Source organism: Trifolium pratense, linkage group LG5 (assembly GCF_020283565.1).
Source record: "Trifolium pratense cultivar HEN17-A07 linkage group LG5, ARS_RC_1.1, whole genome shotgun sequence".
Classification (NCBI taxonomy): domain Eukaryota; kingdom Viridiplantae; phylum Streptophyta; class Magnoliopsida; order Fabales; family Fabaceae; genus Trifolium; species Trifolium pratense.
The window spans coordinates 39,923,182-39,938,157 of NC_060063.1; the positions used below are offsets into that span (position 1 = coordinate 39,923,182).

Genomic DNA, 14,976 nt, shown 5'->3' on the forward strand with positions numbered 1-14,976 from the left:
TGCTAATTTACTCATTTCATGTCTATTCTTGGCTGAAGAACCTGCTGAAAACTTTGGATTCTTGGACCCGTAATTTTATTTGAAGTGGTGATGTCAATACCCACAAAATTTGCACGGTTGCCTGGCGCAAGGTTTGCTTACCATATGAGGAGGGTGGGCTGGACTTGCGCTCCCTTAGTGGAATTAATTCCTCTTTGATGTTGCACTTGTGCCGGAAATTCTATAATAGCATGGATCAATGGGTGGTTCTTTGTAGAGCCCGTTTCTTAAGACAGGGTTTGCCGATTCATTATTATAGATGCTCCTTTATTTGTCCTGGTATTCGAGAACATGTTACCACAGTTTGAATTAATTCAATTTGGCTTATTGGTGACGGTGATAGCATTTCTTATTGGTCTGATAACTGGTTAGGCTCTCCGCTTCGGGAGCTTTTGAATATTCTGCCTAGTGTTATTGCATGCCTGAAATTTAAAGTTGTGACATTCATTAACAATGGTGATTGGGTTGTTCCTTCGTGTATCACCGATCATTTGATCAGACATTGGCTTTGCGTATTAAGAATCTCTCTATTCCTCAGATTCCTTTGAAAGATAAGCTAGAAAACCAAATGAAACCAAATGAAAATACTAGAAAACCTAAAACATAGTCCCATCTTTGATTAGCAAGCTAAAAACATAATGTAGCCATATATGTTTAAAACTATGAAGAACTAAGATAATGCTGATATTATACCATGTTGACATAAATAATAATTTGAAAAATATAAAATTATAAATGTAACTCTATGTGTCGATACCAAACATCTCATGTCACCTAGTTGAAATATCTTTGCAAGAAAGCTCATTTGAGTTACTAGCCCAGTTGAAAATATTAGGATCAAGATAATTAGTCCAATCAATAGGATCAACAAGTTGAGTATCATGATTAAACACTTGATTACCACACTCCACAAATTGACCAAGTTGCTTTGTTGATGAAATAGGAGGCAAATCAACAAGATCGGTGAAATTCATCATCTCATTAATGTAATCAATTGACTTCACAAGAGGATGAATTTGTTGTTGCATTTGATGTATGGTAACATTCTCTTGTACCATCATCTCACTAATATCATCAATTGACTTCATAGGGGCATGCATTTGAGGTATGAAAACATTCTCTTGTACCACCATCTCACTAATATCATCAATTGACTTCATAGGAGCATGAATTTGTTGTTGCATTTGAGGTATGGTAACATTCTCTTGTACCATCATCTCACTAATATCATCAATTGACTTCATAGGGGCATGCATTTGAGGTATGAAAACATTCTCTTGTACCACCATCTCACTAATATCATCAATTGACTTCATAGGAGCATGAATTTGTTGTTGTATTTGAGGTATGGTAACATTCTCAGCTTGTATATCATCAATTGATTTCATAGGAGCATGAATTTGTTGTTGCATTTGAGGTATGGTAACATTCTCTTGTACCATAATTTGCATGTGAGGAGTGTTTTGCAAGAAATTAGTGTCATTTTGTCGCATATCTTTAAGCATGCTAATTTTTCCATTACAAACTTGAATCTTTTCCTCTATGCTAGTAATGAAAGAAATGAGATTTTTCTCTTCCATTTGATTGAAATTTGGATGCCAAGTTGGATACTTGTTCTTGAGGATATCTTTGCGCACCTTGATAATTGCAGCTTGAGCTATATCTTTTTTATTTTCAAAGTAGTCTTTGACATCAAATATCTTAGGAGGTGTCTCAATCTTTTGATGCTCATATTCTTGAAGCATGGAGTTTACAGTTGTTGGATCTTCTGGCCATGTCATCGCTCCAAAATTATCATCATCATTGTACACAATCAAGCAAGCTTTTGCTCCGGACTTAGAAAATTCAGAAATTTTGCTTTTTAATCCATTTATTCTCTGATTGTAAGATAGTTTGCGAGGTTTCCCCTTTTGGATGTATTTCATAGCTATTTTTGCACGACCCATTCTTCAAATTTCAAACAAAATACAATATAGTTAATAAAAACTAGTCAACAAATTAAATGCCCAAAATAATAATAATTCCCATTCGTGCTGAAATATTTAAAGGTTTACGTTCAAAAAATCAAAATAATTATATTGAGTTAAGCATACGATGACAACTAAAAAAATAATTATTTAGTAAAACAAAAATAAAGAAATATTAAGGAAAATAGAGAGCATAAAGAAAATAGATAAAAGAATAGGTCTCGCTAACTTGCACTCATAAGACATATGTTAAGTAATTCAAAAATAATTTAATAGTGTAACTATTTTTACTTTTAAAAAATCGATAACACATAGACAAAACTATTACTATATATCTATATAATCTTATAAGAAAGTTAACTGCTCTGAATAAGTTTAAACTATCCTTACTTAAGGTGCTGTCATGTATCCTAAGTGGGGGTAATTAATGTCCAAAAATTTGATGATTAAACTAAAAGTATCACTCCTTTTCAAATGAACCAAGTTATATCAGTCATTTAGGGCATTTGTGAGTGGAAAAATGTTTTATCAAACTAGATTTTACATTGTAACCAAGCCACTAAGCCATTTATGTCTTTTTCAGTTTGATGAAACTAAGCCACAAACACATGTGACATCTTTTTGCTTCTCCCAATGTCTCACCAAATTTCAAATTCAAATTTTTTCCCCCTCATCACTTATTCAAAATTCTATATACACTGGATAATTTTAATTTATATATAAATTTTAACTATCGTATACGGATCCTATAAAAAAAACTATCGTATACGGGATAAATTATCACTGATCAAAAAATCAAAATAATTATCACATGTGACACAAGTTATAACTAATAAAAATTTCAAAAAAACTATTTTATACGGGATAAGTTCTAACTTATTTAAATTTCAAACAAACTATTTTATGTGTATATATATATATATATATATATATATATATATATATATATATATATATATATATATATATATGGGACAAATTCTAATTGATAATTTTTTAAAAATAGTTATCAAATGTGAGAAAGTTCTAACCAATTACAATTTTTTTTTAAAAAATTATTTTATATAGAATAAGTTCTAACTTATATAAATTTCAAAATAATTATGAAACGTGAGATAGTGAAACATGTTCTAAATTATAAAAACTAAAAAAAAAACTTTTATACGGGATAAGTTCTAACTTATATAAATTTCAAATTAATTATCAGATACGGGACAAATTATAACTTATAAAGATTTCAAAATAATTATCATATGTGAGACAAGTTCTAAATTATAAAAATTTCGAAAAACTTATTTTATACGGGATAAGTTCTAACTTATATAAATTCCAAATTAACTATATGTACAAGATAAATTTTAACTGATAAAAATTGAGAAATATTTATTAAATGTCAGACAAGTTATAAATTATAAATTTCTTTTTTTTTTAAAAAAAAAACTACTTTATACATGATAATTTCGAACTTACATAAATTTAAAATTAATTGTCGTATACGAGACTAATTCTAACTTATAAAAATTTTAAAAAATTTATTTTATGCGGGATAAGTTCTAACTTTGTTATTCAATGTTCTTTTGGTTAACAAAAATCATGTAACTATTTAAAATCTTATGTCTTTTAGGGGCATGTTCAAAGTGAATCTTATGTCTTTTCACAATTTTACACCATATAATTATTTTAACCTTTAAAACTAATCAAAATTCATAATTAACACTTTGCAAAAAAATATATTTGTCCGCATCTTTCCAACAAAATTCTAAATACTTATTAACTACATCTAAATTTTTAAAATAAATTACTTCCAATTTTAATTACCAAACTATAACTTAAAAAAATATCGTCTTAACCAAGAACATACTAAAACAATGAATGTTAGAATTTTCTAACATTTAATTTTTCTTGTCCTTTAATGTTAGAATTTTCTAGAAAAAAAGAAGACAAAGTTAACATTTAATTTAAACATAAAAGGTTGTGACCGTGAATGGTTCTTTCCACAAGACAACAACATATGAGAGAAGAGAAAAATTAACATCATGATAAAAACAAACCCCAAGAACATACTAAAACAAAATCAAACACAAGAACAAGGACAAAGACAAAAAAAATAAACAACCATTGTGTAAATATATAAAATACGAAAGTTATAAGATCAGTGTGTTTTACCTTAATAGTGAATGATCTCTCCAAGACTCAAATTATGTGACTCTGTTGTAATACTCAAAAACAAAAAGTGTGATGTTTGAGTTTGCAGGAGATGTATATATAGAAGGAGATGTTAAAAAAATTAATTAAGGATAAATAAAAGTGATTTAGTAAAAAAAAATCAAATATAAAATTTCAATATATAAGGGATAAATAGTATTTTTTTTAATAATATAAGGGATCAATATTCTATCAAAAAATAAAATATGGGATCAATATCCTTAAGCTTTTAGATTTAGTTAAAAAAAACATATATTTAGATTTTTTTATAACAAATAATTAATTTAGATCTGTAAACCACAAAAAAAAACAATAAAAGATCTTATTTGGAAACAAAATATATGTCAATTTTTTTTTTGTGACCCTTTTTTTAGGCAGCCTTTTTTATTTATAAAAACTTGTCTATCAAGTTATAAATAAAGTTTTTTGATTCAAAAGTTATAAATAAAGTTTATTGTCAAAAACAGAGATGTAAATAAAATTTAATTTGTTGTCTTGTGTTAATTGATCACGAAGATCTTTGATCAATCGATTTTATACATCTTCCATGTAATATTTCTTCCAAAGTGAGATTATTTTATTTGTCTAAAAAAAATATTTACTTGCTTTTGTTTTGCACCAAGATTTACTTTTATTGAACTATTAGGGAAATATATATTAAACCAAATTTTATATAAACAATTCATATATATATATATATATGGAATATAAAGAATAAAAAATTATTGGTCTTTAAAATATGGAATATCTAATATAGATCTGATCTAAAGTGACTCAAAGTTGGTTATCTTGACCTTCAAGTCATCTCATTTTGTCCCTCGACAACCGAAGAATAAACGGTTAACTTGTCTCTCTAAGATCAGTTCTATGAATTTATTTATTTCTCATATTTTTAGAAAAGACAATCATTATGCCGATAAACTTAATGTTTTCATTTGGTGGGATTTCACACGTGTTGGCAGTTGGCACTAGAGAAGATCTAGCTAGAATGGTCTTTTTTTTTTTGTTGGTAGAAACTAGAATGGTCTTTTCTATTACAGGTTTTGTTAATTTTCTCTCGAAGGTTTTAATCGTTCAAAGAACCAAATATATTAAAAATAAATCCCCAAATTGGCACAAGGTGTGCGAAAAATAGAGGCTAACAAGAGTCAATTACATGAAGAAAAAAAATAAAAAAGAGAAACTTTGAGAGTTTTGTTTGGTTCCCTTCTTTCTACTCCACCTTTCTATTTATTTATAATTTTGAAGTTTTTTTTTAAAAAATATTCATTGAGAAAATAATGTATATAATCTACATTATTGACTAAATACATTACTTTTTCAATCAATTTAAAAAGTTAATTTTTTTTATAAATTTTTTTACTTATATATACACTTTTTCGATACCTTATGAAATACACGGTTCACCTTTCAGGGGTGGACAATTTAAAAAAAAATTCATATTATGTATAGACCCTTAAAATAATAGTGAAAGTTGGTTTAAACTTCAAGCAATATTTTCATAAAAAATAAAAATGGAACATGTGAAACTTTTATTTTATTAATTTTGATTTAAATTAAAGGATTAAATTGTTTTTTCTTTTTCACGAAAAAGAAAAAAACTAATATGCCTTTATAATTATTGAGTTTTTTTATTATAGTCTCTTGTTCATCTATCTTCTTAAATTAAACTTCATGAAAAAAAAAAAAACCAAAAGAGAAAAAAAAATTCAAATATTCAAACAAAATCCCAAAATCCCAAAATTTACTCACAACCATTTCTTCCTTCCCCTTTGCAGCAACCTCTTTTCTCTTGGCATCATCAACCTTCTTAACAACCTCCTCTTGTAATCTCTTCTCTTTCATCACAATTTATTGCTTCCCCTTTGAGTCATTTTGAGATCCGTTAATAAAATCACACATGAACCTTCGGAAGCTTAAACCAAGTAAGTATTGGTTGATTTATGTTCAATATCACGTTCTGAAACTTTTTCAACTATTAATTTGGCATGAGTTTGCTTGAATCATGTTTTGGTCATTTTTATGTTCTTATGTTGTTGTTCCGGTTTTCAAAATATAAGCTCCATTGTGAAATCTAAGCATAGATTTATGACCAGTGCGAAAAATCAAGCGAATTTGTGTATTCTTTTGTGATTTTTGAGGCCTATTTGAGTTTTTTTGTGAAAGCTTCATTGGAGCTTCAATGGTGTGTTCGTCGAATAAAATGAAGAAATGGAGAGAAAAAATAGTTGTTGGTGGTGTATTGCTAGATATGAAAGACATACAAAATCCAATGATTACTATTTTGATAAAAGAATCAAATGTCAAGATTAAAAGATTTATGTGTTAATAAATTAACAGAAGGGATCAATGTGACATCTAATTAATTAAGCCAAATTATTTTTGTTTTGTTAAAAAATAATTATTAAATCTCTTGTAATTAAAGAAGGTTGTTAGGGTTACTTTTGTCATTGTGAAAATATACATGTTTCTTTTTTATTACTTTTTATCTTTCTTTCCTTTCACTTTCCTTTATACCAAACAACTAAATAATCCTTTCACTTTTTATTCTCTTTCTTTCCTTTCAATTTCTTTCCTCTCAGTTTCTTTTGTGATGAAAACGAAGCCTAAATCTCAACTCTCTCCTTCTTTCTCTCACTGTGATTGCGATGAACCCTATCAAAATCACTAATTCTTCAATCGATTTTCCATCTTCTTCATCTCTATTTTCGTGTTCCATATCCGAGCATTGTGTTCTTGTTGCAGTTGTAGAAGAACACGAATTTAGCTCTCAAGAATAGTTCGAATTTGCGTGCACAAGGAGGAGAAGAAGAAATATTTTGAATTTGCGGATCTGAAGGAGAAGATTGGTAGATCCAGGTTCGATTTGGAGTAATATTATGAATTAATTTATGAATTTCCCCATTCTTAGGTTAAAATTGGTGCATTTTTGAATAATTGAAGGTGAATGTTGGAAACATAGGTGATAGGTCTTATTTGTAAATTAGGGTTCATAGTTCAGCATTGATTATTTGCATGTTATTACTTGAACAATAGTCCTTAAAGCATTAACAGGTTCAGTAGTCGTTGAATTTAGTGCTTTAAACATTCAATTTTTGACTGTGACACTTCAATGTCATGAACAGGACTCTTAGTGCTTTCAATTTTGCCTATAGAGACGATTCTGGAAAGCTTGTCGACAGAACACAATCTGAAGTTACACCAGTAGCTGAGAATGTTGACAAAACACAATCTCAAGGTTTGACGTTTGTTTTCTTTGAATTATTTTGTGGAAAAGCTAAAAACTATTTTTTACAACGATACGGAAGATGGTAATGATACCGAAAAACCTAAACAGAGAAACAGAGAATGTAATAAAATCTCCACTGTGAGAATTGAAATCAAGTTTGCTTAGGTGTTTCTATATATATTTTTATTTCATTTAGGTGATTAGGTGCGATTTCTTACTGCAATTATAGAAACGTTGAGTTATGAAGTAAGATGATTAAATGTGAATAGTCTTACCGCTTTTTAACAATTTTTGAGGTTTTACCGCTTCAATTCGATGCGATTATGTGAATAGTTGATGGTACTCCCAGAGAAATTGCAGACATGAAAGTGAAAATGTGCATAGGTATGCATACATCATTTGTGTTATCTTCAAATTGGGTAGTGTAGAATCACTGTTCTCCTTTTCGATAATTTAGGGTGAGCTTGATTCATTCTCCAATGTGAATATTGTACGATAGTCTTATTATTTGAAAATCAAAGTAGAAAGTAAGCTTGGTATTATTCATTTTACTTACATTCAGCGTAAACTTTGATTCTAGGTGTTCAATACTAATGCTTGTATTAAGGTATGTGTATGATGCCTATATCAATACTATTTATGACCTTGCTTAGATCAGAAAAAAAGTTAGAGTAAAGGATGATGCAATAAGTGCCTAGTTGTTTGTGTTAAGGCAATAATTGCCTAGCTGTTTGTGTTAAGGTGCAGTACTACAATCTTTTGGTGATCTTAAACTTCTGTTGTCTCTCATATATCAGAAATTGATGTTGCATTTGCTTTTTGAAGATGGAAATAATTATTAGCCATGTCTTAATGAGCAATATTCAGTTTGGAAAGTAGTAATGAAACCTAAAAGAAGGAAAATCAAGTGTGCACATGAGGGACAATTTGTGGAGATGATTTATATGATATATTAATAATGACTAAATTAAGAGTAAATACTTTTGAAGGAATGTAGTGCAGGAATTTCCTACCATTTTCTAACATTCCTCTGTTTTTATTTACATCCATATAGTTGAGGCTATCTGCTTGGTCAATTTGATTTGTAGGCTTGTGTTGTTGTGGTTTTTGTTAATGTGGTTTTCATTGTCTATGCAGTATATTTTTGTGGTTTTCAATGTGAATGTATGGCTCTATTTTGGGGAGTCCTGATTTGGAAAAAAAGAAGGCTAAAGGAGTATTGCTAGAAAGTGGACTTCCATACACATTAAGTCACTATGATACTATGGTTTTACAGTGTTGGTGATTGGAGCTAATGTAATGTAGGTTCTTTTTTGAATGGGAACCCTATAAAAGGTGTGTGTTTTATGTTTTTCATCTTTTGATAATTTGTTATTGATATAGATGTCATACTTATTTATGCCTTGAATTTAACAGTATCGTCACAAACTGAATTGTTGAACTATCTTCTTGCAACTGAGGTATGTCAAGCCTTTTATAATTGATTATGTGAAGTCTATTCAATTTTTTTTTTTCATTCACATCAATGAAGTGTATTCCTCTCCCTCTCTCCCTGTCCATGTCATGTATCTGTGTCAATTTGTGGAATGACAATCTATGTGAATATTGTAAAATAGTCTTATTATTTGGAAATTCATGCAAATGATTGGATTCAGAATTTAAATTCAAGTAGGAGAGTTTCTTAAAAATTAGATGCAGTAATGAGGCTAAGTTCATCTTATACAAGAAGTTGTTTAAATTTTTTACAATTAATGCAAAAATATAATGACAAATTTGGCTTGATTTTCCTTCTGTTTTACATTGTTGCTCTTGCTTGTGATGCAGAAAGATAATACAGAGGGTTCGTAAGTTGATCTTGAAGAAATGTGCCGCAAATATTTAGTAACATGGTAAGACCAACAGCATTAGCTTTGTTCCAAATTTTGAAGATTTTGGAGTAAAATTTGAGTGCAGTTGCAATTACTAGTTTTTGGGTTCAATTAGTCTTGTGCACTTCTCTAATTTATTTACCAGCTTTTGTTATACTTTGCCTTAATATATTTACTGTCTGCACATGTATCCTTTGCCTTCATATATTGCTTGTGTGCATATGTATAACACTAATTAATATGTATCCTTTGGTAGTAGCTTGTATATCTAAAGACCTTTTGTCTATTTGTTTCGTTCGTAAGTTTGACTGAAGTAATGGGATCCTGTTGATCCATTTTGCAATGATCATGCCTGTTGTCTTACTTTCATTTGTGTGGATCTGTCTCCATTTTGGTGATTTAGTGAAAAAGTCTGGTTGATGTGATTGTTTGTTGATCGATGTTGTTGTTTCTTCATTCTTGTCGGCTCTTTCTCAGGCGTTGAGCAATGTAGATGACAAGTGCATAAATCACAGAGTGACGGTTATACTCCCTATCATCTTCTCATAATATGGGCCTTGCAAAGTGCTCATAAACGTGTCTACCAGTTCTTTTTCCAATAGTGACGGTTCCACACGAGCGACCAATTCTCTCCACCTCTGAGCGTACTCCTTGAATGATTCACTACTTTTCTGAGACAGATTCTGTAATTGCATGCGGTTGGGAGCCATGTCCAGGTTGTACTTGTATTGTTTTAAGAAAGCATCAAGGTCTTTCCATGTCTGTATCTGACTGCGCTCTAGCTGCAAATACCAATCCAAGATGCCCCACTCAGACTATCCTCAAAGACATAGATTATAAGCATCTCATTAGTGGCGTAGCCGGCCATCTTTTTGTAGAACATTCTCAGGTGGTTCCTTGGACAGTGGATCCCCTTGTATTTCTCAAATCTGGCACGTTGAATTTTGGAGGGATGGCCATATCTAGAATTAAACACATGTTCATGGCATCGACCCCATACACACTGAAACCTTCCACGACCTTTAGTCTTTCTTCAAAAGCCCGGTACATTTGAGCGGGTTCGACATCCGGGCGGGCATCGACGGTTGTTGATTGGTTTGGCGCATAACCTCCCATATCTTTGGTTGAATGACAAGGTTGGGTATTTCCATCTTGGAGAGTAGGGTCTCCGTTTGCGACCGATATTACGCTAGAGGAAGGTCGTATTCAAGCCATTCTGTATTCCTTTGTGGTTGAGGAGTACTTTCCTTGGTGGCCAAAGTTTGGAAAAGCTTAAGGAGCTTGTCCATCTTCGCTTTTATGGAGTTCACATCTTCTCTCAATGCGACTTGATTTTGTTCTAATTGGTCCATAATCCTCAAGCAGTTAGCGCGAGTCCCATGAGAGTGTCGGAGAGCGGGCCTTGAGGGTAGCTGCTTTGCGGGTTTCAGGGCTATTTTGAGCTTCCCGGAGTGTCGGAGGAGAATGAAATGAGTTGCTTTTTTTTATTTATTTTAGTATTTTTTATGCAATTATACGAGGGTGTAGATGTATGAGGATGCATTAAAATGAAAGAGGATGAAAAATATATTTTATTTTTATTGTTTTTTTTTTAAGGGACTAATGGCGAGAAGATTCACACATTTACTCCAAAATCGAGTATTATTATTGATCTCATAACATTTAATCAGAGTACAAGATACAACTAGTGATAATATAAACTAGACAGACACTCATCTCTTATTGTTTCGTATTTCCTCTCTATACTGCTTCAAGACGTCTTTGCAATACTCTATAAAATCTACCACGTCTTTAGGAATGTTATAATATGGCATGGCCGCATCAACATTTCTTAGTTTCTCCGGGAGCTCATCAATGACTAGATTTGAAAGGGTGGCTAACTTCTTGAAGCCATTTCTCCATACGGCAGCAGCACGCCACACAATGTCAAGTACTGTTTCACGTTGGGCCAATTTAGTCTTTGTATCCTCGAGCGCATCTTTCAACTGTGCAATTTGATCCTCGTGCCTTCTCGCCTGTTGGGCGAAGTACTCCTCATACATCTAGACACTAGCTTGAAGTTGTCGACAACTTTCTTCATATGCCTTGACGTTAGCCTTAAGTTGTTCACACTTTGACCTCTCTCTTGAAAGTACAGGTTCTCAAATTCTTGGCTTTGGATACTCTCCGCCTGCAGGCGCTCTTTGCACCATTTATCGAGTTCCCGGACTTTCTGGACCTACTCTTGATATTTTTCCCTCCATTTCTTTCTATCTTTATAGGCCAGCTTTCCAAAGTTTCTCAATTCATTGTTGGAGTGTTCGACCCTCTTCAACTCCTCCTTTTTGGCCATGATGTTGGCTTCTACACTGTCTAGGTCCTCCCCAATTTTCTTTCTTTTCTCCTCAGATTCCCCCAATCTTTTCCTATTTTCTTGAAGAGACTCCTCTTTGTCTTCTTGATCTCTCTTCAATCTTGCAACTTTCCCTACGACTTGGAGATGCCTTAATTGCATTTCCTCATTTTTTCCTTGATGTTCTGCAATATTAGCTTTTAACTCATTAGCCTCTTCAACGGGAATTGTTGTAATTGGTTCGGGTGACGAAGGTCGCAACGGAGTCGTGACAACAAAAGTCAATTTGATTAACTTGACTCTCTCTTTTACCCACTGAGTGTACAAACAGTGAAGGGAGTGCTTTAATAGGATATTCATATAGTGGTTGGTTTGGATACATAACTAATAGGAGGAGTACATCAGGTTATGTTTTCAAGTTCAACAATGCTGCAATCTCATGGTGCACAAAGAAACAAGCAGTAAGTGCACTTTCATCATGTGAAGCTGAGTATATAGCAGGCACATTTGCAACATGTCAAGCAATCTGGTTGAATTCAGTAATGAAGGAGATCAAATGCGAACCAGTGAAGCCTTTAATTCTTAGGATTGATAACAAGTCTGCAATAAGTAAATATATTGATACCAGGTTTCATTTCATAAGAGAACAAGTGACAAATGGAATGATTGAGGTACAATATTGTCCAACTAATGTGCAACTTGCTGATGGTTTTACTAAGGCAGTAAAACTTGACAGATTTGAGTTTTTGAGAAGGAATTTAGTCATGGTTACTTGTGCATCAGTTTTGAATTAAGGAGGAGTGTTGAGAAATTGTAATTCAATAACTGATTTTACTTGTTGGTTAGTTAGTTTTGATCAATTGAAAGTTGGTTAAAACAACTTGATAGTTAGTTACAACCAAGTTGGTTGTAAGTTGGTTAGTGTGTGTGTGACTTGCTTTACAAGCAAGTGTGTTTAGCTAGTATAAATAGGATCTATTGTAATTCATTTTCAATATGGCCCATTAGTGGATGAATAAAAGTTTGCTTTTCTCTTAGTTTTCTCTTAGTTTTCATCTTCTCCTTCCTCGCAAAACCAAGAACACAATTTCTTCCATTTTTGCAACTGCTGCGCCCGTAGGCTTGCACCTAGCCTATGCTGCTGTATCTGATTTTGCAGAAACAGCTTCTCTTGCATTGTGTTCTAACAACTTAGACGTATGACATGTATGGTTGATTTTAGATTTTGAAAGGGGGTTGTAAGGATTAGCACCTCATACTTTAATTGCTTCATGCTCTGATAAGACTAAAAATGAATCATTTCAAGATTGACAGGCAATTTGGATCATCATCGAAGTATATGGATAGTTTTAAAACTTAAACTTAAATTGATGATGCAAGATGGCTTAGAGTTTCAAAACTTAAACTTTCAGATTTTGTGTCTTTCAGTATACAAACATTTTCTGCGAAAATAAGGTCGTAGTGCTACATATATAGTTACCCTAAAATAAACTGATAATACTAACTAAAACTAATATATGCATATTCGAGGCTTCATTAAAAAAACTGTTGAATTTTTGTATTTATTTCATTGTAAGGCATGAATGGTATCTATTGTGCTTTCAATGTAAAATATGAAATGATTTTGCAAATGCTAAGTGGAGTGTGCTTGTGTTGGATTAACTTACAGATAAGGTTTCTGGCAGGTACCTTATATGTCCTTGTAGACTCAACTGTCCAAGGTTTCTGGTTAGTTACGAGGAGAGGAAGTTGGATTTGTTATATAGGACAAATAATAGAATTATGGGGTATCGTTGAATAATACGAATGCTAGCTCTTACCTCATATGACAAAGTTATAAAGCACGGGAATGGAACTGTAAATAAATATATACTTGTAAATGTGAATGCAGAGAATCAAAATTCAAAATCTAAATGCAAATGTTTGATAAACAAAAATTAAATGCAGTAATGTACATGGATGGAACTCATTGTTTGCTTACCTCTCATTGGACAGGCTATCCTCATTTACTTAATCAACAACTTTATGTCCGCTGTCGCTAGTCATTGCGGTAATCTTCAGCTTACTGCTGCTAACCTTGGCAGTAGTGGAATTCAGCTCTTTCCTTTTCGGCCTAATGGTAATGCTAGCTACCATCAATTACCACTATACACATATAGCATGGGAATTGAACCGTAAATATCTACTTGTAAATTTGTTATTGTTGGATGGTCTTGGTTGTATTTGAGCAGTATCAAATTCTCAGTAGGATCACAAAGAGAGGTTGTTTTTGGAAAACATGATATGGTGGAAAATGTATCTGTCAAAGTTTTTAGTATGACAATTCTTGCAATTGTACCGTTACTTTATGGCCAGGCTAGACACTCCTTATTGCATAATTATTAAGAAAATTCACATTCTTTTATTAGCATAACTAGGAGGTGTATGCTAATTTTTTTTAAAAATCACAATTCTAAATTGTCTGCATGACTATGAAAATTTAATATAGAGGTGTATGCTAATTTAAGATATACATTTAACTAGGAGGTGTATGATATCCTACTGTGTTCAATATTCTCTAATAAATTAAATAGCGATATGATTACCATAACAATAAAACTGAGTCTCGATGAGATGGAATTCTCTGGTGATCAGCAATTCAAGCTTTTTTCATTAATTAGACTTACATATCAGCATATCAGCATATTCTTATATATGGAGAAGCTAGCTTTGTTCAACAGTAGCACATTATATTGTTCATATTGTTGAATGTATATTCTGAAGCAAGTTTAATCTTTCTTGAATAATGGTTAGAAAAATTGTTCTTGTTAAGCCTACAAGTGGTAACACCAGTTAAGATTGTTATTCATAGCTAGCATTGTGGAACTATATAGCTATTGTGCTCACGCAGAGGTGGCATCTGTCTTTTAAGTTCAGTCATTTTCTAAGACGGCTCGGCTTCTCTTATTATACGATAATTCAAGCAGATCTGGGAGCTGAAACATGAGTGTGTGTCTCTTTTTCAACTTCAACAGTTTGATTAGAATTGATGTAATGGTTTTAACACAATTTTAGTTCCATGACTTGTCACCAATATTTCACCTTTTCCTGAACCACCTCAATCCTCTTTTGCAAACAAAGAAAAATGAGAATTTCTTTTGGCGCCTCCCGTGCTTCTCCCGTGCCCTTTTCGTTTTCAATATTACCATTCCGCTACTTAAGTATCAGATGTTATAAAAATTAATTTTTTTGGAAAATACCATTAGCTACTTAAGTAGTGGCACAATCAGTGGTCAAGTTTGCTACATCAGTTAAAGGGATGTTAAGTGGCCAATTTTGATTGGCCACTTGTTGTGG

General features: G+C 32.0%; 1 long non-coding RNA gene across 2 annotated transcripts; it reads left to right on the forward strand.

Moving 5' to 3' along the window:
- The first annotated feature begins 6,786 nt into the window (after positions 1 to 6,786).
- Positions 6,787 to 13,993, forward strand: LOC123885136. 2 transcript variants are annotated; one of them, XR_006801086.1, is made up of 6 exons: positions 6,787 to 7,070; positions 7,337 to 7,449; positions 8,578 to 8,775; positions 8,857 to 8,900; positions 9,265 to 9,329; positions 13,636 to 13,993. It is a non-coding gene; the product is annotated as an uncharacterized LOC123885136 (long non-coding RNA). The 2 variants fall into 2 exon arrangements; XR_006801085.1 differs by lacking the exon at positions 13,636 to 13,993 and adding an exon at positions 9,786 to 10,888 and having other exon boundaries at positions 6,802 to 7,070.
- Positions 13,994 to 14,976: the final 983 nt, after the last annotated feature.